The 24377-nt window shown below is 38.3% G+C and overlaps 1 protein-coding gene and 1 pseudogene across 1 annotated transcript in view; one reads left to right on the top strand and one right to left on the bottom strand.

The window, feature by feature from the left end:
* The window catches only part of NCK1 (NCK adaptor protein 1), a 94765-nt gene that overhangs the window by 56555 nt on the left and 13833 nt on the right, over window positions 1-24377 (bottom strand). The gene's annotated exons all lie outside the window — the stretch shown is intronic.
* LOC105716492 (RAD51-associated protein 1-like) lies at window positions 2762-3858 on the top strand (annotated as a pseudogene).

The raw sequence follows: 24377 nt of genomic DNA, 5'->3' as shown, positions 1-24377 counted from the left end.
AAAAAGTAGTAAGATTTTAAAGAAATGATCTAGCAATGAACCTTAAAGAACTAGAAAAGAACAAACCAAACCTCAAATTAGTAGAAGAAATAATAAAAATCAGAGCAGAACTAAATGAAACGACTTTTTTCTAAAGCACATAGGAACAACAAAAAGCTCATTTTTTCCAAAGGTAAATCAATAAACCACTTGCTAGACTAACAAACATAAAAAGAGAGGACCCAAATAAAATCAGAAATGAAAACGGAGACAACTGATTCCACAGAAATACAAAAGATCATTAAAAACTATTACAAACAATGATATACTAACATACTGGAAAACTGAGAGGAAATGGATACATTCCTAGACATAAACAATCTCCAAGATTGAATGAGGAAGAAATATGAAACCTGAACAGACTGACAATGAGTAAAGAGATTTAACCGGTAATAAAAAGTCTCCCAACAAAGAGAAGTTCAGGACTGGAAGCAATTCTCCTGCCTCAGCCTCCCAAGTAGCTGGGACTACCAGTGCGCACCACCATGCCCAGCTAATTTTTGTATATTTAGTAGAGATGGGGTTTCACCATGTTGGCCAGGCTGGTCTTGAACTCCTGACTTCGTGATCCACGCGCCTCAGCCTCCTAAAGTGCTGGGATTACAGGCATGAGCCACTGTGCCCAATCTTCACTGTCAAATTCTACCAAACACTCATAGAATAATACCAATTCTCCCCAACTCATTCTACAAGGCTAACATTACCTTAACACCAAAACCAGACAAGGATGTGAAAAAAAATAAAAATTTTAAAAACTACAGGCCAATATAAATTCTCAATATACTAGCAAACTGAATTCAACAACATTAAAAAAAAAAAAAAAGGCCAGGGGCGGTGGCTCATGCCTATAATCCCAGCACTTTGGAAGGCAAGGTGGGCAGATCACAAGATTAGGAGATTGAGACCAACCTGGCCAACACTGTAAAACCCCATCTCTACTAAAATACAAAAAATTAGCCGGGCATGGTGGTATGCGCCTGTAGTCCCAGCTACTGAGGAGGCTAAGGCAGGGCAATCGCTTGAACCCAAGAGGCGGAGGTTGCAGTGAGCCAAGATCATGCCACTGCACTCCAGCCTGGCGAGAGAGCAAGACTCCATCTCAACAACAACAAAAAATACACCACAGTGAAGTGAGATTTATCCCAGAGAGGCAAGGATAGTTACACAAATCAACAAATATGATTCATAACATCAACAGAATAAAGGACAAAACCACACGTTCATCTCAATAGACCCAGAAAAAGCACTTTATAAAATTCAGTGCCCCTTCGTGATAAAAACTCGTAACAAACTAGGCATAAATGAAACATATCTCAACATAACAAAGGTCATATATGAGAAACCCACAGCTAACATCATACTGAAAGTTGAAACCCTTTCCTCTAAGAACTGGAACAAGACAAGGATGCCCACTTTAACCATTCATATTCAACATAGTATGGCAAGTCCTAGCCAGACCAATCAGGCAAGAGGAAAAAAAAAGAAAAGGCATCCAAATTAGAAAAGAGGACATTAAACTGTCCCTCTATGCTGATGATATAACCTTCTATCTAGAAAAACCTAGAGTCCACCAAAAAAACTCTTAGTTCAGCTAATAAATTCAGTAAAGTTGCAGGATACAAAATTAATGCACATAAATCAATATACATCCACCCGTGAAGTAGCGAGTGTTAAAAAAAAAATCTAGAAAAATCTAGACTTCACCAAAAAACTCTTAGTTCTGCTAAATAAATTCAGTAAAGTTTCCAAATACAAAATCAACACACATAAATCAATATACATCCACCTGTGAAGTAGGGTAGTGTTAAAGAAAATCAACATACAAAACCTGTTTTGATACATCAATAAAACAAACTAGCTGAAAAAGAAATCAAGAAGGCAATCCATTTTTACAACAGCTATAAAAACTATAAAACACTGGATAAAATAAAGAGACCACAAACGAATGGAAAAATATCCCATGCTCAAGAATCAGAATTAACATCATTAAAATGACCATACTGCTCAAAGCAATCTATAGATTTAATGCAGTCCCTATCAAAATACCAATGTTATTTTTCACAGAAACAGAAAAAGCAATCTTAAAATTCAAATGAAACCAAATACGAGTCCAAACAACCAAAACAATTTTGAGCAAAAAGAACAAACTGCCTGACTTCAAAATATATTACAAGGCTATAGTAACCAAAACAACATGGTACTGGTATAAAAGAGACAAACAGACTAATGGAATAGAGCAGAGAATTCAGAAATAAATCCACATATTTAGAGCCAACAGATTATATTAAACAAAAAAGCTTCTGCACAACAAAGGAAACAATCAAGAATGAAGGAAGAGGCTGGGCGCAGTGGCTCACACCTGTAATCTCAGCACTTTGGGAGGCCGAGGCGGGCAGATCCCAAGGTCAAGAGATCAAGACCATCCTGGTCAACATGGTGAAACCCCGTCTCTACCAAAAATACAAAAATCAGCTGGGCATAGTGGTGTGCACCTGTAGTCCCAGCTACTCCGAAGGCTGAGGCAAGAGAATTGCTTGAACCTGGGAGGAGGCTGCAGTGAGCCGACATTGCGCCACTGCACTCCAGCCTGGCGACAGAGCAAGACTCCGTCTCCAAAAAAAAAAGAGTGAAGGGAGAGCGCAGATGCCTAGTTTTGGGCAGGAATTGATACTACAGCCAACAAGAACTTGAGAAGTGTAAATATCAAGCCTTGAAAAGGACCATGGTACAGCCTGTGAGACATAAGAAACCAATCAGTTACAGTTTGATGACTCTGACAGTGATGATGATTTTGTTTCTGCAACTGTACCTTTAAACAAGAAATCCAGAACAACATCAAAGGAATTAAAACAAGATAAACCAAATCCTAATTTGAACAATCTCCAGAAACAAGAAATTCCACTACAAGAGAAGCAAAAGCATACCTAAATGACAAGCTCTACCAGAGAGACTAGTTGCACTAGCTCTATCAGTGAAGGAACTTCCCAACAGTCACCACTAATGCGCGTAAGTCTCAAGATAAAAGCGTTGAAAAACATGGCAATAGTAGAACAGAAACAATGAATAAGTTTCCTCATATCTCTAATTGCAGTGTAGCCAGTGATTATTTAGATTTGGATAAGATTACTGAGGAAGATGATGGTGGTGCTCAAGGGAAAAGAAAAGCAGCATCTAAAGCTGTAGCACAGCAGAGGAAGATTCTTCTGGAAGGCAGTGATGGTGATAGTGCTAATGACACCAAACCAGTCTTTGCAACTGGTGAAAATTCTGAGGATGATTCTGATTTTGGTGAGAGTGAGGATAATGATGAAGACTTCTCTATTAGGAAGGAAGGAAGGAAGGAAGGAAGGAAGGAAGGAAGGAAGGAAGGAAGGAAGGAAGGAAGACGAAGGTAAAATCAAGAAAGAAAGAAAGAGAGAGAAAGAAAGAAAGAGAGAGAGAGAGGGAGAGATAGACAGATAGATAGATAGATAGATAGATGAAGGTAAAATCCCCAGTAGAAAAGAAAGTGAAGAAATCTAAATCCAAATGTAATGCTTTGGTGATTTTGGTACACTGCTCCAGCTGCCGTCAAATCAGAATCTCAGTCCTTGCCAAAAAAGATTTTTCTTCAGATGCCACTAGGAAACCTTTACAAATATGCAGTCCTTCAGCTGAAAGCAAGAGACCTAAATGGTTTCACCAGCATCTGGAAGTAGCAGCAATAGCAGCAGCCCACTGGCAGGAGTGTCCATGAAGTCTTCAAATCAGTGTCTCCGCCATGGCTTCTCCAGATCAGCATGAGTTAAACCTTTGCATCTAAATGCTACTAGCAGCTGAGTGTGGTATCAGAAAAATGTGTGGTTAACTGAATCACAGCTTTACAAGAGTGTTTATATTTGATGCGTTTTTATATTTGAGGTAGGTATTGTAATATAAAGGAATCCATTACCATATCCTATAAATGATCTCTAGTCATTTTATGATTATGTTCTCTATAAAGCTCTTCAAGATTTCAAGGAGAGCTTTGTTTGTAAGAATTATCTTCTCATGCTTTTCATTCTGAAGAGCACATTCTATTTTTCTGTCAGTTTGACATGGAGGAAGACCACATCACATACTGTTCTTTTCTAGTTACATGATATGTCTTTCTGGCTTTGTCTAGTTTATAGCACCTTAAAATTAACTGTTCGGTATTATCTGGCACAGGGAAACATTCTCATTTCTTTTGTAAGACATTGCTGAAATCTTATAAGCTACTTAAGCTATATTGTCAGTTTTATTGCAAAGATGTTTTGTATTTTAGCCAAATCTTTTTATAGTAAGAGTTCAGAATTATTTTACACACTAAAATGGTTGCTGTATTATGGCATGTGTTTCCTATTTAGATGGTTATTCTATAGCAAATGTAATTTAAAGACATTCAATGAAAGCTTCATTGTCAAAACCTTTAATAAAAGTGGAAATGTTTTGAAATGCTCTTTTTCTTGATACTATTGCGTCCACCTGTTCTGTTTTGTTTTGTTTCTGGTTTGTTTTTGTTTTTTGGGGTTTGTTTGTTTGTTTTGGAGACTGAGTCTCACTCTATCACCCAGGATGGAGTGCAGTGGCGCAACCTCGGCTCACTACAACCTCCACCTCCAGGGTTCAAGTGAGTCTTATGCCTCAGCCTCCCGAGTACCTGGCATTACAGGCAACTGCCAACACACCTGGCTAATTTTTGAATTTTTAGTAGAAATGGGGTTTCACCATGTTGGCCAGGCTGGTCTCAAACTCCTGGCCTCAAGTGATCCACTCGCCTCAGCCTCCCAAAGTGCTGGAAATACAGGCGTGAGCCACTGCGCCCAGCCAACATCCACCTGTTTCTGATTGTCCACAGTTTATGATAAAATGAGAGCTCTGTAAAAAATGTTAGCTTTTTTCTTGTAAATATAAACAAGGAAAAACTGTTTTCTTCAAGTAGTCACTTTTTGTTAAGCCAGTTCTTCAGAAAGTAGTTGTCAACTATTTAGTCATCCCTATGATGATACTAGATAATATAGTTTTTTAGGAAGCTTAGATCTGAATTTACTGTAAAAAACAATTGTAATTAATATTTCATATCTATGGTGAGAATTTCAACTAGCTTCTGATCAATTTTTTTTTAATGTTCAAGTCATATTAACCATTAAAAAATGTATAATACTTAACTCAGTTCTTTGTTTACGGAAACATCTATGTTAATGTGAAAATAATTAACTTAGAATTGTGATTAAAGTGAGCATTTGTCTAAAAAAAGGGTGAAGAGACACCTGTTGAATGGTAGAAAATATGTGCAAACTATTCAACAAGTGACTAATATCTAGAATACACAAGGAACTCAACAACAACAACAAAAACCCCACCAATAATCCCATTTAAAAGTAGACTAAGGACATGAGTAGGTATTTTTCGAAGGAAGGCATACAAATGGCCAACAAGTATATGAAAAAATGCTCAACATCATTAATCATCAGGGAAATGCTAATCAAAACCACATGAAATATCATTTCACCCAAGTTAAAATGGCTATTATTTAAACGACAAAAAAAGACCAGGTGCGGTGGCTCACATCTGTAATCCCAGCACTTTGGGAGGCTAAGGCAGGTGGATCACTTGAGGTCAGGAGTTCCAGACCAGCCTGGCCAACACATGGTGAAACCTCGTCTCTACTAAAAATACAAAAAAAAAAAACTGGCCAGGTGTGGTGGCACACACCTGTAGTCCCAGCTACTTGGGAGGCTGAGACAGGAAAATCACTTGAATCCGTGAGGTGGAGGTTGGAGTGAGCTGAGATCATACCACTGCACTCCAGCCTAGGTGACAGAGTCTCAATAAATAATTAAATAAATAAATAACAAAAGACAAAAAAAAGACACTGGGGAGGATGTAGAGAAAAGGGAACACTTATACGGTGTTGGTGAGAATGTAAATTAGTACAAACTTTTTGGAAAACAGTATGAAAATTTCTCAAAAAATTAAAAACAGAACCACCACACGATCTAGCAATCCCACTACTGGGTAGTTATCCAAAGGAAAAGAAATCAGCATATATCTGCACTTGCGAGTTTATTGTAGCACTATTCACAATAGCAAATATATGTAATCAACCTAAGTGTTTGTCAACGGATATATGAGACCAGGCACAGTGCTAGGTCTGTAATTCTAGCACTCTGGGAGGCTGAGGCAGGAGGACTGCTTGAGCCCAGGAATTTGAGACTAGCTTAGGCAACATAGTGAGACCCCCATGTCTACAAAAAAAATTTTTTTTAATTAGCCAGGTGTGGTAGTGCATGCTTGTGGTCCCAGCTACTCACTGCAGTGAACCATGATTGTACTCCAGCCTGGGTGACAAAATGAGACCCTGTCTTTAAAAACAAATAAACAAAAAAACAGATTAATGGATACATGTGGCATATATACCCAACAGAATACTATTTGGCCATAAAAAAAAAATGAAATCATGTCATTTGCAGCAACGTGGATGGACCTGGAGATCATTATGTTAAGTGAAATAAGTCAGGACTAGAAAGACAAATATAACATGTTCTCACTCATACTGTGAGTTTAAAAGGTTGATCTCATGGAAGTAGACAGTAGAATAGACACCAAAGTCTGAGAAGGAAGGGTGCATAGGTAGTAGGTAATGAAGAGAGACTGGTCAATAGACACAAACATATGGTTAAAGAAAAAGTATAAATTCTAATATTCTATAGCAGAGTAGGTTGACTACAGTTAGCAAAAATGTGTATTTCAAACTAGGCAGAAGAGAGTACTTTAAATGTTCCCAACACATAGAAATGATAAATACTCAAGGTGACAGATATCCCAAATACCCTTACTTGATCATTACACATCCTATGTATGTAACAAAATATCACATGTGCCTCATAAATATGTAATATATTATATATCAATAAAAAAAACAGGAAAGGAGAAGAGAAGCAAAGCAGCAAAGAAAAAGGGTAGCAAACAAAGCAAGATGACAAAAATCTAGATACATCATAATCAAAATAGATGTAAATGAATTTAACTCATTTGTAACAGGTTATCAGATTGGATTTAAAGATAACATACAGGCTGGACATGTTGGCTCACACCTGTATCCCAGCACTTTGGGAGGCCAAGGTGGGAGGATCACCTGAGGTAAGGAGTTCGAGATCAGCCTGGCCACCATGGTGAAACACTTTCTCTACTAAAAATACAAAAATTAGCCAGGCGTGGTGGTGTGTGCCTGTAATTCCAGCTACTCAGGAGGCTGCAGCAGGAGAATCACTTGAACCCAGGAGGTGGAGGTTGCAGTGAGCCAAGATTTTGCCACTGCACTCCAGCCTGGGCAACAGAGATTGATTCTATCTCAAAAAAACAAATAAAATAAAATAAAAATAATATACAAATTCACCTAAAGCTGTTTATAACAGTGAGCTAAAACATTAACAGAGAAAAGGTGAAAATAAATACATGAAAAAATATTCTGGCAGATTTGTTTTTAAAAAAAGGTTTTACTTTATTTAAAAAAAGGTGGTATGGCAATTTTAACATCAGACAAAATTGTATTATAACATTAAAAGGTATGGAGACATGACAGATACATATATATAGATAGATAGATAGATCTATATATATATAAAATATAAAAACATACCAAAGCCTTATACGTAGCTATCAAAATAAGAAAAAAAGAGAATTCCAGGAAAAAAATTAATGTTCAACTACTGCATGAGCCTCTAATTTACTTACATTAGAAACTGATAGATCAGAATGTCCAAACACCAGTAAGTATATATAATATTTAATACACAAAGTTGGTAAGTTTGATCTAACTTACTAAGGCATATAAAGAACTTTATATAACTAAAGAAAGTTATATAAAGAACCCTCCACCAAACAAAAATAAAAAAATAAAAACATCGAACAAAAAAGCTATAAAAAATCCTCTAGCAAACAAAAAATAAAAATTTAATTATTTTCAAGTACACATGAAATATTTTCAAAATAAAATCAAAATAAAAAACAAAAAAAAATTTTCAAGGAATTTTTATCTAAGACCACCTTCTCTAACCACTATACAATGTTGAAATCACCATTTTCAAATATTTGTTAACTTAGAAATGAACTTCTAAATAAGTTTAAAATAATAAAAACTATAAAAATTAGAACTGAATGACAATAAACGTACCACACCATCAAAATGTGGAGCTCAGCTAAAATTACAGCCTAATGCTCTTGAAACAAAACTGTTAAGACAAGAATAAACCTAAGTAAAGCATAAGTATGTTAAACTTCTTAATTTTTTTTTCTGTATTTTATGATGTTTTGATACCTTGGGCCCTACAGACCCAGGAGGGACTGCACTTCCCAGGGTTAATTCCTAGAGATAGCAAGCAACTTGCCTCTGAACACACCTCTGATATGCAACCAAACAATCTAGAGTCTATACCACGACCATCTTCTTTAAACAACTCTCACACACCAAGCCAGTATTCCTTCTGCCCTAACACACTCCAGGGCCAGATACCACACAACCACCAACCATACCTATAACCCACCAAAATTATTCAAATTATCCAATCCTAAATTTATTTAAGTTTGCCTACCCTGTCTCGCCCATTCTGTTCCACAGAAACCACAATACAGGGCTCTGGCCTATGCTTTCCTCTTCACTCCTTCTGCCTCCTGACCGACGTTGGTGCTTTCCCATGTGGCCTTCTATGACATGCCTGCCTCCTGTTTCTAGGTTAGAGTGAGTACAAAACTCCTCTTCCATGACAGTCTTTTTGGTCTCAGTATGTCTTACCATACCTTATTTTGAGACAATAAGGGAAATAAAGAGCAGCAATTAATGAATTGGAAAATTAGAAAAAAATACCCCAGTGTAGAGAAGAGTTTCTCAAACTTAAGAATCAGAAAGCATAAACCACAACAGAAAAGATACTAGGAAAAAAGGTAAATATGTTAATTCCTCTTATTTCTTCAAAATCAGCTTTGAGATATAATTCACATACAAAACTAATTTTAAGTGTACAGTTTAATGAGTTTTGACAAATATATACAGTCATGTAACCCACAACACAATCAATATTTAAAATATTTCCATCACTCAAGAAAAGTTATATTGTGCCTCTTTACAGTCATTTCTCTCCCTACTAGCAAGCACTGATGGGCTGTCATCAGTTTGCCTTTTCTTGAATTCTATACAAATGGAATCATACAGTTGACTATGTTAAACTAAAAACTGTTCATCACATCCCCATTATCAAAAAAAATCAACTTATTTCTGAAAATATAATTAAAAGTCCTACCTAATAAGAGAAAAAAAATCTAGCAAAATTAGACTCACTGCAGAATGCAAGAAACAACTTATCAGACATAGAACTGAGCAGATGGCAGGATGGAATTGGAACCTTTGCATTCCACAGGAAGTAGGATTTACACATACTCCAGAAATACTCAGGAAAGTTTGCCTTTCCTGCCCTGAGTGTTGCTGGACATTTACAGTACCTCAGTGGCTTCAAAATGCTTGCTTTACCAATCTGGGATTCACCTTAACATTACCTCAAACTAAAGCACTCGTTTAATGGTGAAGAAGATACAACATTAAGCACATGACCATGGCATCCACTGGTCCTACACCACATACCACATCACCTAGAAACTGCCAGGCTAACAAAATCATAAAGTGGTGCATTAAATTAAAAGGTCAATTAAGAAGTCATTCTGCTGGTCATTTGAGATGCAGTATGTGCACTGAACTGGCTACGGTATTATATCCCTAATACCTAAGATGCATGGGTTCAGAAACCAAGGGGTAGAAGTTAGATTGACTCTTCACCATCACTCCCAGTAATTCACTTATGGCATGTGGGTTTCCTATCCCCACAATTTAAAATCTCTGCTGTACTAGAGATCCTGAGGGTAATGCTTCCAGCAGAGGGCACAGTAGGGGTTCGCAGAGCCTAAAGCCACAACCACCACTTGGTCACTCTGGGCTTCTCATACTGATGAACAAGCAAGCAAAGAAAGGAATAAATATACAAGCAGTGATAAGTGACCCTGATTATTAGGGCCTGTTGTACACAATGGGATTAGGAAGCAACCTGTCTGGAATGCAGGCTATTTCCATGCTTGGTAATAGGGTAAACAGGAAATTATAGCAACCATGATTCAAAAAAGGCAAGGCAACTAAAGGTTCAAGTCCCACAAGGATGAAAGCCTGAAGGTCACAAGTAACTTAAACGACCTTAAATGCTGACCTGGCATAAAAGAAATCTAGAATAGGTGGTAAAAGAAGGTAACGATTAATATTGATTCCTGCCTCAACACCAGTTACAGCAGCAGGTACCACTGGCTTATACCATTAACCCTTCTCAGATTTCCATGGAAGAGATTGCAGCTTGCAATCTTCAAGACTTGATGACGGATCAGAATCAATGTAGGGTTTAAGCCAATCTGAGCAAAGCAAGATGTAGATTCTATCAAAAGTCTTATGCCTCAAAAACAAAGACAAAGAGATGGGACTGAATTAAACTAAAAAGCTTCTACACAGCAAAAGACATAGCAGAGTAAACAGACAACCCACAGAGTAGGAGAAAATCTTCACAATCTATATATCCAACAAATAACTAATATCCAGAATCTACGAGGAACTCAAACAAACCAGCTAGAAAAAAACAATTCCATCAAAAAATAGACTAAGGAAATGAATAGACAATTCTCAAAAAAAGATCTACAAATGGTCAACAAACATATGAAAAAATGTTCAACATCACTATTAGGGAAATGTAAATCAAAACCACAATGTAATACCACCTTACTCCTGCAAGAATGGCCACAATCAAAAAATCAAAAAATCAAAAAATAGATGTTGGTGTGGATGTGGTGAAAAGGGAACATTTTTACACTGTTTGTGGGAATGTAAACTAACACGGAGATTCCTTAAAGAACTAAAAGTAGATCCAGCAATCCCACTCCTGTGTATCTAACCAGAGGAAAAGTCGTTATATGAAAAAGATACTTGCACACATGTTTACAGCAGCACAATTCACAACGGCAAAAATATAGAACCAGCCCAAATGTCCATCAATCAACGAGTGGGTAAAGAAAATATGATATATACTTACATACCGTGGAATATTACTCAACCATAAAAAGAAACGAAATAATGGCATTTGCAGCAACCTGGATGGAATTAGAGACCATTATTCTAACTGAAATAACTCAGGAATGGAAAACCAAACATTGTATATTCTCATTCATAAGAGGGAACTAAGCTATGAGGACACAAAGGCATATGAATGATAAGGGTGGTGGGGTGAGGGATAAAAGACTACACATTGGGTACAGTGTACACTGCTCTTAGGTGATTGTTGTACCAGGCTCAGAAATCACCGCTAAAGAACTTACTCATGTAACCAAACACCATCGGTTCCCCAAAAACCTATTGAAATAAAGTATTTTTAAAGTCTCATGTATAATCTTCATGCTCTCAGTCTTTCCTTTGATTCTAGTTGTATTAGTTGCCTACTGCTGTGTAACAACAATTTGTGGCTTAAAACAACAAAAATTTGTGATCTTACAGTTCTAGAGGTCATAAGTCTAAAACAGGCCTTACAGACCTGTTTGGCATTTGCAGCAACCTGGAAGGAGTAGATTACAGAGTTATAATCAAAGCCTGAATTCCTTCAGGAGGCTCTAGAGAATAATTTGTTCCTTGTCTATTCCAGCTCCTAGAAGCTGCTTACAATCCTTTGCTCTTGGCCACATCATCAAGATTTCTGCTTTCATCATCACATCCCTTTCTTGGACTGACTGATTCCCTCTGATAAGGACTCCTGTGATTACCTGAACCCACCCAGATAAACCAGGACATCAGCAGCACAGGCAACCAAAAAAAGAGTCAAACTGGAGTTCATCAAAATTAAAATCTTTTAAAAAATCTTTTGTATATGAAAGGACACTAAACTAATAGAGTGAAAAGGCAACCCACAGAAAGGAATATTTAGAAATCACATCTGATAGACTGATATTCAGAATACAAAAAGAACTCTTACAAGTCAACAACAACAACAACAAAAAACAACCCAACTGGGTGTGGTGGCTCACACCTAAAATCCCAGCACTTTGGGAGGCTGAGGCGGGAGGATCCCTTGAGGCTAAAAGTTCAAGACCAGCCTAGGCAACATAGTGAGACTCCCATCTCTACAAAAAAAATAAATAAATGAGCCAGGCAGTGGCATGCATGTATAGTCCTAGAGACAGAAGGATCACTTGAGCCAAGGAGGATGAGATTACAACAAGCCATGATCATGTCACTGCAGTCCAGCCTGAGTGATACAGTTAAGACTTTGTCTCTAAAAGAATCAAATTAAAAATCAACACAAAAATGGGCAAAGGACTTGGATACTTCTCCAAAGAAGATATGCAAATAATGAATACACACATAAAGAGATGATCATATCACTAGCCATTAGAAAAATGCAAATCAAAAGCACAATGAGATAATTCTACCTCACAACAATCACCATGGCTATTATTTTAAAAAGAAGACAGAAAATAACAAGTGTTGGTGAAAATGTAAAAAATTAGAACCCTTGTGCATTGCTGATGGGAAGATAACATGGTACAGCCACTGTGGAAACCCAAATGGCAGTACTTCAAAAAATCAGAAACAGAATTACCATATGATCCAGCAATCTCACTTCTGGATATAAACCCAAAAGAAGTAAAAGAGAACTCAAATAGATATTTGTACACCCATGTTCTTAACCGCATTATTCACAATAGCCAAAAAGTGGAAGCAACCAGTGTGTCCATCATCAGGCCACGCGTGGTGGCTCACACCTGTAATCCCAGCACTTTGGGAGGCTGAAGCGGCTGGGTCAGCTGAGGTCAGGAATTCAAGATCAGCCTGACCAACATGGCAAAACCCCTCTATTAAAAATACAAAATTAACCAGGTGTGGTGGTGCATGCCTGTAATCCCAGCTATTTGGGAGGCTGAGGCAAGAGAATTACTTGAACCCGGGAGATAGAAGTTGCAATGAGCCGAGATCACACCATTGCACTCCAGCCTGGGAAACAAGAGCAAAACTCCATCTCAGTGTCCATCATCAGTTGAATGAGTAAACAACATGTAAATATAGATTCAATGGAACAGTACCAGCCTTTGGTGGGGGAGAAACTTTGACACATGCTACAATGTGAATAAACTCTGAAGACATTGTATGCAGTGAAATAAACCAGTCATAAAGGACAAATATTTTATGATTTATTTCACTTATATGCGGTTCCAGGAGTTGTCAAATTCATAGAGATAGAAACTGGAATGGTAGTTGCCAGAAGTTGGGAGGATGGGAGACTTGGGAGTTGTTGTTTTATGGGTACAGAGTTTCAAGTGGCAAAAATGAAAAAGTTATGCAAATAGATGGTGGTGATGGTTGCATAACAATGTGAACATACTTAATACCATACACTTAAAAATGGTTAAAATGGTAAACTTTATGTTACTTATGTCTTACCACAATAATTTTTTTAAAACATGTACATGAATGCTAATAGCCATATTATTCACAATAGCCATAAAGGAGAAAGAACTTAAATGTCTGTAAACTACTGAATGGATAAATAAAATGTGGTATTAACCATAAAATGAAATATTATTCAGCAATAAAAAGAAATGAAGTACCAATATGTGCTATAACATGGATGAACCTTAAATATATCAAGCTGCTGGGTGTGGTGGCTCACGCCTATAACCCTAACACTTTGGGAGGCAGAGGTGAGAGGATCATTTGAGCCCAGGAGTTCAAGACTAGCCTGGGCAATATAGTGAGACTAGTGAGACTATCTCAACAACAACAACAAAAATCAAAAAATTAACCTGGCATGCTGGCACACGCCTGCAGTTCCAGCTACTCAGGGGATTGAAGTAGGAGGATCACCTAAGCCTGGATGGTAGAGGTTGCAGTGAGCCACGATCAAGCATTGCACTACAGTCTGAGCAACAGAGCAAGACCTTGTCTCAAAAAAGATAAAGAAAAAAATTAAAAAACCATTGAGCTAAGTAAAGAAAGCAGTCACAAAGGACCACATAAATGATTCCATTTACATGAAAGGTCCAGAATGAGCAAATATATAGAGACAGAAGGCAGATTAATGGTTTCCTAGAACAGGGAGAGGGGAGGTTAGGGGAGACAACTAATGAGTATGGCATTGATTTGGGGGGGTGATGAAAATGTTTTAATATTGTGGTGATGGCTGCACAACTCTGAATATATTAAAAGCTGAACTGTATACTTTAAATGAGTGAACTGTATAGTATGTGAATCATATCTCAATAAAACTTTTTTTTAAAAAACCAACAAGACTAATGACTGAATGGAACCAGAAAATAAAGCAAGGGGGGCCAGGTGAGGTGACTCACGCTTGTAATCCCAGCACTTTGGGAGGTGGAGGAAGATGGATCACCTGAAGGCAGGAATTAGAAACCAGCCTGGCCAACATGGCAAAACCCCATCTCTACTAAAAATACAAAAATTAGCCAGGCACGGTGGCAGGCGACTGTAATCCCAGCTACCTGGGAGGCTGAGGCAGAAGAATCACTTGAACCCAGGAGGTGGAGGTTGCAGTGAGCTGAGATCGTGCCACTGTACTCCAGCCTGGGCGACAAGAGCAAGACTCTGCCTCAAAAAAAAAAAAAGCAACAGAATGACTAAAAGATAACGAGAACAGAAACATTACAGTTTGAATTCTTGCTCTGTCATTTATTATCTGTGTAACATTAAGCAAGTTATCTAAACTCTGTGCTTCAGTAACACCTACCTACAGGGTTGCTGTGAGGATTTAACAAAATATGTAAAACACTTAATACAGAGCCTGAGACATAGCTCTCTTTCCCTGTCCTATTCTCCTACCTAATGCTAAAACTTCCACCACCAATTTTATGGAAATATAAATTCAATGACAGTTGTATCTGAATTTTATGTTAAAGACGTTATGTCTGTTCCAGGTGGCAAATAACCTAAAAGTCACCAATTACATATAACTGGCAAAGCAATTTTCAACTAATTCACTGCAAGTTGATATTAAGGCACAGGAAAATATAAACTTTATCTCCCAACTTCATTTTCTCCTTTCTGCCTTCATTTTAAAATACTTCTTTCCTCACCTTCCTTTTTACTATATCCTTTATTCCAAACTACCAGTCTAACTTAGGCTGCTATTTATCAGGAGAAAGGCAAGAGTAATTTTTTGCCATTTTATGTTAAGATAGAAAAAAATTGCTGAGCATGGTGGTGCACTCCTGTAGTCCCATCTACTCAAGAGGATAAGGTGGGAAGACTGCTTGAGGCCAAGAGTTGGAAGCCACAGTGCACTATGATAGTGCCTATGAACAGCCACTGCACTCCAGTCTGGAAAACACAGTGAAACTTCATTTCTAAAGAAATAAAATACAATATAAAAGATAGGGGCTAGGTGCAGTGGTTCACATCTCTAATCCTAGCACGTTGGGAGGCCAAGGCAGGTGGATCACCAGCCTGGCCAACATGGTGTTACTCTGTCTCTACTAATAACACAAAAATTAGCTGGGTGTGGTGGTGCACGCCTGTAACCCCAGCTACTTGGGAGGCTGAGGTAGGAGAATCACTTGAACCCAGGAGATGGAAGTTGCAGTGAGCCAAGATTGCACCTGCAGCAAGAGTGAAACTCCATCTCAAAAGCAAAAAAAAAGATAAGAAAAAAATGACTGATTATATAGCTACAGGACAGTTCCAAACTCTGCCTAAGTAATTTATCAAAGTTCCCTAAACAAAAAAAGAAGAAACTTTAAAAACATGAGAATGAAAAGGTATACAAGAAAGCTTCCTTTGTGTTAACAGGTCTCTTGTTTATCTGAAGACAAACTTGTATGATATCTACAGACTGTGACTGGAATTCCTTAGTACAGTTGGCCCTCTGTATCTATGGGTTCCGCATCCATGAATTCAACCAGCTGTGGATTGAAAACATTCCAGAAAAAAACACATCTGTATTGAACATATACAGACCTTTTTTCCTTGTCATTATTCTTTGAACAATATAGTATTACTACCTAAATACTATTTACAATGTATTAGGTAATATAGAGATGAGTTCAAGCACCCAGGAGACTGTGCATAGGTTAAATGTAAATACTATCCCATTTTACATAAGAGACTAGAGCATCTCAAAGTTTGGTATCTTCAAGGAGTCTAGGAATCAATACCCCATGGATACCAAAGGACAAGTATATACTAACCATAACCAAGTTTTACTGGAAAAGAAAAAAAAAAGGATAAATATACACTATCCATAGCCAAGTTACTACAAAAAATATATATACATTAAGTCAGGGGCTCTAAAAAGTTGGTGTTAATACAATTTTATTAAACCATGCTTCCATTTTAAGTATTCCCTCATTTGATTTTAATGTTAAATGAAAATTTACTTTTAAACTACTTTAAATGACAGTATCTTTCAAAGGGGCACCTGCCTTATAAATGCTTCCGGAATAAGAGTCAGTAAAAGGATGTGGTTAAGAATAGATGAAATGCCACTGTACTGCTGATTTTGTACATGTTCAGATCAGAAAACTCCTACTAAAAACATGTCAAAATAAATAAATGTTATCTCTACGGAAGATTTTAAGTTAGCCATTCTAACTTTACAACATTCTAAAGGAACATTTCTCTTAAGAAAGGTTGCTACAAAGAGTCCAGAACCTTTTCTCCCTCTGCAAACCCCTTAACCTTGATGCCTAACTATATTATCTCACTGGATTTCACTTTAGAAATATTTACTGGACAATGAGTGCACAGAGTAAGTATGCTAAGTGGTTTTAATATTGTGATTAATCACCACACCAAACTGATAAAGTCAATATTAATATCACCATTTTTAAAGGAAGAAACTAAGGCTTCAAAGGTTTAACTAGGCTGGGTGCAGTGGCTTACATTTATAATCCCAGCACTTTAGGAGGCTGAGACAGGCAAATCACTTGAGCCCAGGAGTTCAAGACCAGCCTGGGCAAATGGCAAAATTCCATCTCTACAAAAACTACAAAAATTAACCAGCCATGGTGGCATGCACCTTTAGTCCCAGCTACTTAAGGAGCTGAAGTGGATCAAGCCACTGCCCTCCAGCCTGGGTGACAGAGCAAGACCCCATCTCAAAAAAGTTTAAATAATGTGCCCAAGGTTATAACTGAAAAAGACAATTCCCTCCTTTTATAATTTCTATTATGTAAAATTTCAAGCACACATTAAAGACAGCAAACCCCTTAACTCCACCATGTAGCTACAATCATCAACTCACGGCCCAAACTTGTCCATGGCCATGATATCCATATTCTCACCAATTCCTGCTTCCTTAAGTATTCTGAAGCAAAAAACTTCTATCTGTAAATATTTCAGTGTATACTTCTAAAAAATAAATATTTTCATTCATAAATATTTAAGTAGATACCTCTAAAACACAAGGACTCAGTTGGGCGCAGTGGCTTACATCTGTAATCCCAACAATTTGGGAGGCCAAGGCAGGCAGATCACTTGAGGTCACGAGTTCGAGACTAGCCTGCCCAACATGGTGAAAATCCATCTCCACTAAAAACACAAAAATTAGCCAGGCATGGTGGTGGGTGCCTGTAATCTCACCTACTCGGGAGGCTGAGGCAGGAGAATCCTTTGAACCCAGGAGGTGGAGGTTGCAGTGACCCGAGATCATGCCACTGCACTCCAGCCTGGGTAAGAGTGAGACTCCCTCTCAAAAAAGGAAAAGGAAAAAAAAAAAAAAAAAAAAAAAACACAACGCCAGGCACAGTGGCTCAAGCCTGTAATCCCAGCACTTTGGGAGGCCAAGGCATAAGAATCACCTGAGGTCAGGAGTTCAAGACCAGCCTGGCCAACATGATGAAACCCCATCTCTACTAAAAATACAGAAATTAGCTGGGCAGAGTGGCACGCGTCTGTAATCCCAGCTACTTGGGAGGCTGCAGCATGACAATAGCTCAAACCCAGGAGGCAGAAGTTGCAGTGAGCAAGACTGGACCACTACACTCCAGCTTGGGCCATAGAGCAAGACCCTGTCTCAAAAAAAAGACAAGAACTCAAAGGTGTACTTTGTCATTCTCATTAAGCTATACTTTCTCATAGAATAAAACCCAAGGTACCCTCTGATCTCAAACTACTTAATAAAAGGTAACATTTCAAAACTTTCAAATGCATATGAAAAGGAATAGCTATGTTGGAGGCAGCCAACCTAATCATCCCTCTTTCTTGAAACTGCTGGTTTCCTTACTCCCTATATTAAATTGGTTTCCCTCCCTCCATGCCACCTGCTTCTGGTTTCCATTTCTGGCTCCTCATTTTCCTTCCACTGAGCTATCTGCTCTTCTCACATATACTCTCTTTCTAGATAGCTCATTCAGTTTTATGACTTCATCTTATCACCTCTGGCCTAGACTGTAATTTCAATTGTGTTCTCTAATCCAAGCTACTGTTCCTCAATATTTCTACTTAAATGTCTTGTCATCATCTCAAATTGAATATGCATCAATCCCAACTCATCAGCTCCAAAAATCCAGCTCTTCTATCCTCTTTACCAATCTATTATAAATCATTATCTTCCAATTCAACCAGGCTCCCCTTAAGTCACGCATCAATTTGTATTGGTTTTTCTCTTGAAATGTCTCTCAGCCATTCTTTTCTGTTCCATTTACACTGCCGCCACTAAAACTCAAGCCTTCAGCAACTCATCTAAATGATCATAAGAGCCCTCAATTAAAATTCAACTATCTCCATTTCAGTCTGTTCTATATAATATTGATTCCCTCCCACAACATATTTACTGAATGACTAATGCATCCTAAGCATTGGCCAGTTAATGCAGGGATACAACAGTGAGCAAGACAGGCACCTCTTTCTAGCAGAGGAAATAAATTTTTTTCAAATAAAGTAATTATAGATAGTGGGAAATGCTGTGACAACGATTAAAACAGTGCTATCATAAAGGACAGAGAGTGTAAGTGCTACTTTAGTTAGAGCTTTTAGTTAGAGATAAAATTTAAGCGGACATTTTAAGGATGAAGAGGAGGCAGACATGTAAATATTTAAAGTAGAGTGCTCCACACAAAGGAAACTGCAAAGCACACAGGTTCCAGGAGGGGGAAAAAAAATCTCATGTCATAGAAAATGACCAAGTCTAACGTGGCTAGAGAACAAGGGCAAAAGTGATACAAAACAGAGATTGGAAGAGACTGGGGCCAATTTTATTCTACATGTAATAAGAAGTAGTAAGAAGTAGGCTGGGCACAGGGGCTCATGCCTGTAATTCCAGCACTTTGGGAGGCCAAGGTGGACAGACCACTTGATGCCAGGAGTTCAAGACCAGCCTTGGCCAACATGGTGAAAACCCGTATCCACCAAAAAACACAAAAAATTAGCTGGGCGTGGTGGTGCATGCCTGTAATCCCAGCCACTTGGGAGGTTGAGGCACAAGAATTGCTTGAACCTGGGAGGCAGAGGTTGCAATAAGCTGAGATCACACCACTGCACTACAGCCTGGGCAACAGAATGAGACTCTATCTCAAAAAAAAAAGTCACGTAATAAGAAGGGTTTTAAGCAAAGAAGTTATAATCCAATACATGCTGTGACAGAGACTGCTAGTACTCACTAATGATTGTGTTCTCTTCATTAGAACACTGCTATACTACATTTCTCAGCCACCCCTGCAATTAGGTAGGATCACGTGACTCAGTTCTGACCAATGAAACTGAGTGGGTAAAAGTGATATAAGCTACTTCTAGCCTGGACCCTTTCTCCACACACATTTCCCCTTTCAAAACAATCTGAGAAGCCAAAGCTGATTAAGGTGATGACATAAGATACAGGAGCCTGTCCTCCAAGTGACTGCATGAAGCAAAACTGACCCTCAACACACACACACACACACACACACACACACACACACACACACACACAGAGGGGGAGAGAGAGAGAGAACTGCAATGTGAGAAAATAATGTAAACTTCCACTGTATTACGCTGCCAAGTAAGATTTATTGTTATATCATTAATGCAGAAATCTTAAAAACATTTCTCTGGCTGCTGTGTGAAGAATGAGTTAAATGGATAGACAAAAGTAAAAATAAAAAGACCAGTTCAGACTCAACAAAAACATAACCCAAATGAAAAATGGACAAAGAACTTACATTTCTCAAAATATATACAAATAGCCAACAAGCATATGAAAAGATGCTCATCACTTGCCATTAAGAAAATGCAAATCAGCCGGGCGCGGTGGCTCAAGCCTATAATCCCAGCACTTTGGGAGGCCGAGGCGGGTGGATCACGAGGTCAAGAGATCGAGACCATCCTGGTCAACATGGTGAAACCCCGTATTTGTGCAACTATTATTACAATCAATTTGTGTTAGTATTTGTAATATTTGTGCAACTATATTACACAAAAAATTAGCTGGGCATGGTGGCGCGTGCCTGTAATCCCAGCTACTCAGGAGGCTGAGGCAGGAGAATTGCCTGAACTCAGGAGGCGGAGGTTGCAGTGAGCCGAGATCGCGCCATTGCACTCCGGCCTGGGTAACGAGTGAAACTCTGTCTCAAAAAAAAAAAAGAAAATGCAAATCAAAATCACAGATATATCACCATTAAGATAGCTACTATTAAGAAAAAAAAAAAACAGAAAGCAAGGGTTGGTGAAAATGTGGTGAAACTGGAACCTTTTACACTATTGGTGGTAATATAAAATGGTGCAGCTGTTACGGAAAACAGTATGGTGGTTCCCCAAAAATAAAAGGTAGATTACCATACAATCCAGCAATTCAACTTCTGGGTATATATCAAAAAAACTGAAAGCAGGAACCTGAACAGATATTTCTATACCCGTGTTCATAGCAACACTACACTTAACAGCTAAAACGTGGAAGCAACACAAGCTGCTCATCAACAAATGAATGGATAAACAAAATGTGGTATATATAAGCAATGGAATATTATTTGGCCTTAACAAGGAAGAAAATTTTGACATGTCCTACAAAATGGTAAACCTTCAGGACATTAAGCTAAGTGAAATTAAGCCAGTCACGAAAAGACAATACATGATTCCACTTATATGAGGTACCTAGAGCAAACAAATTCATATAAACATAAAAGAGAAACATAAAGAACAGCGGTTGCCAGGGGCTAGGAAGAGGGGAGACTTGGGGACTTGTTAGTATGTATAGAGTATCAGTTTTACAAGATGAGAAAGTTCTGGGGATTGGTTATACAATAATGTTAATATACTTAACAATATTGAACTGTATGCTTAAAATTATTAAAATGTTCAACTTTATGCTTATGCAGTTTACCACAATAAAAAATATAATAGAGGCCGGGTGCGGTGGCTCATGCCTGTAATCCCAGCACTTTGGGAGGCCGAGGCAGACGGATCACAAGGTCAGGAGTTCGAGACTGGTTTGGCCAAAATGGTGAAACTCCATCTCTACTAAAAATACAAAAATTAGCCAGGCGTGGTGGTGTGCACCTGTAGTCCCAGCTACTCAGGAGGCTGAGGCAGAAGAATAGCTTGAACCCGGGAGGCAGAGGTTGCAGTGAGCTGACATCGCGCCACTGCACTCCAACCTGGGCGACAGAGCGAGACCCCATCTCAAAGAAATAATACTTTTCTTGAATATTTTACTGATAATTCCCTCTTTTCTCTGTTGCCTACTAGTACTTCTGTTATTTGGAAGTTGACCTCCAACTGACCTTTTAATTTTCTTTTTTTGAGACAGAGTTTTGCTCTTGTTACCCAGGTTGGAGTGCAATGGCGTGATCTCGGCTCACCTCAACCTCGGCCTCCTGGGTTCAGGCAATTCTCCTGCCTCAGCCTCCTGAGTAGCTGAGATTACAGGCACGCGCCACCATGCCCAGCTAATTTTTTATATTTTTTAGTAGAGACGGGGTTTCTTGTCTCACTCTTGTTGCCCAGGCTGGAGTGCAGTGGCATGATCTCAGCTCACTGCAACCTCTGCCTCCCAGGTTCAAGCAATTCTCCTGCATCAGACTCCCAAGTAGGTGGAATTACAGGCATGCACCACCACGCCCAGCTAATTTTTTTTGTATTTTTAGTAGAGATGAGGTTTCTGCATGTTGGTTAGGCTGGTCTCGAACTCCTGACCTCAGATGATCTGCCCGCCTTGGCCTCCCAAAGTGCTGGGATTACAGGCGTCAATTAATTTTTCTTTTCTTACTTATTTTCCACCTTTCCTCTACTTTATAAAAGGTCTCCTTCACTCTAACTTCAACCTTTCCATTGAGTCTTCTATTGAGCCTTTTTTTGTTCTGATTGTTCCTTTTTTATTTCTTTTGGTTTCTCATATGAGAAGCTTTCGTCCTAGGTCTGGTGATCCTTGATTATCTCCTCATATTTAAAAGGAGGGCCATACAAGCTGCTGTAAATAACATACATTCTCTTCTTGGGCCAGTAAGAGAACTATCCTCTAAATTGCTAGTTGATTGCCAGAATTCTAGAAGCCAAAGACAAGAGGCCTCAGTAAGGATCTCAATATTGAGCACTTTAACTTAATTCAGTGTTTTCTGTAGAACACTTGACCTCCAACTGTGTCTAGTGCCCACCCTCAGTGTCAGAAACAATCTTCAGTCTTCTGCTGTGATGGTCAAGGTGGCAGTCACTCAGCGATACAAACTAAGAAAGGAATCTAGATTCAAGCTTAAAAAAAAAAAAGCTTTATTGAGATATAACACAGCTATCATAAAACTCACCCATTTGAAGTGTACAATTCAACATTTTTTAGTCTATTCAGAGTTGTGCAACTATTATTACAATCAATTTTAGAACATTTTTGTCACCTCAAAAAGAAATTCCATACCCTGGTGTCACTTCCCATTTCCCTCTAACCTCCCCTACTCCCAGTCCTATGCAACCACTCTATCCCTACAAATACACATTTTTCTGGACAATTCATACAAATGGAATCATACAATGTGGTCTTTAGTATACTTAGCATGTTTGTTTGTTTGTTTGTTTTTGACATAGAGTCTTGCTCTGTCACCCAGGCTAGATGGTGCAGTGTTGCTATCTCGGCTTACTGCAACCTCCATTTCCCAGGTTCAAACTATTCTCCTGCATCAGCCTCCTGTGTAGCTGGGATTATAGGTGCCCACCACCACGTCTAACTAATTTTTGTATTTTTAGTAGAGTCCATGTTGGCCAGGCTGCTCTCAAACTCCTAAACTCAAGTGATCTGCCCACCTTGGCCTCCCAAAGTGCTGGGATTACAGGTGTGAGCCACCATGTCCAGCCTACTTAGTATGTTTTAAAGGTTTATCTATGTTACAGCACGTATCATATAATACTATGGTTGTTTGTGACTGGCTTCTTTCACAACATAATGCTTTCAAGGTTCATCATGTTATATAATATGTATCAGTTCTGTATTCCTTTTTACTGTCAGATAGTATGCAATTGTGTGAATACACAGTGTATGTAACCATTTATCAGCTGATGGATATCTGAGTTGCTTCTACTTTTGGGCTATTATGATTGAGCTGCTTCTTAAACAGATTTTCAAGAAATCCTATTTTTAGCAACACTCTCACCTCCTCCCTGCCAAAAATTGCCTGATGCTGCCAATTCCTGAACCTGAGGACTATTTTCTACTTTTGCTCCTGCCAGTTAGGATTGAACATTTTTAAGTCCACTAAGAAGTTTACCATCAGTTCACTTGCTTTCCAGCTTCCAAATTTTATTGCTGCTATCTCTTCTTCCATTCTCTTTACTTGTGTAGTACAAATCTTCTAAAAGTATCCTTTACTGTCACCTTGCTGGACTGTCAAAGGGAGTAAAAGTAAATGTATCTTTCACTCAGCCATCTTTACTTAGAAGTCCTTTCAATTATTTTTAGCCTTCATTCTTTCTGATGTATAGATTTGAAGGCTATGTACTACTCTTCCTCTAAGCATGGCTCTATACGTATCCCTTAAGTTATACTTTGTTTTGATAGTTTAGTTCAAAACAGTTTAATGTTATTTCTTCTCTAATCCCTGAGTTACTCAGGAATATAACTTATTTTCAAACAGGTGAGAATTTTTTAGTTTTTTTGGTAATCCATTTCTGGCTAAATTCCAGTATGTCAGAAAACACTCTAGAATTGATTATTTTGATCTTTTTTATTGTCCAGCATGTGTCAATTTCGGAAACTTCCATAGGCACTTGGAAAAAAATCTGCATTCTGTAGGTATTAGGTGAAATGTTCAATGCATGTCAATTAGATTCATTTGTTAATTACAGTGTTTAAATCTTTTAT

Source organism: Aotus nancymaae, unplaced genomic scaffold, assembly GCF_030222135.1.
Source record: "Aotus nancymaae isolate 86718 unplaced genomic scaffold, 86718_ANA_hifiasm-v0.15.2.pri h1tg000019l, whole genome shotgun sequence".
NCBI lineage: Eukaryota > Metazoa > Chordata > Mammalia > Primates > Aotidae > Aotus > Aotus nancymaae.
Note: the sequence above shows the minus strand (reverse complement) of the source record. Positions and strands in the feature narration are given on the sequence as shown.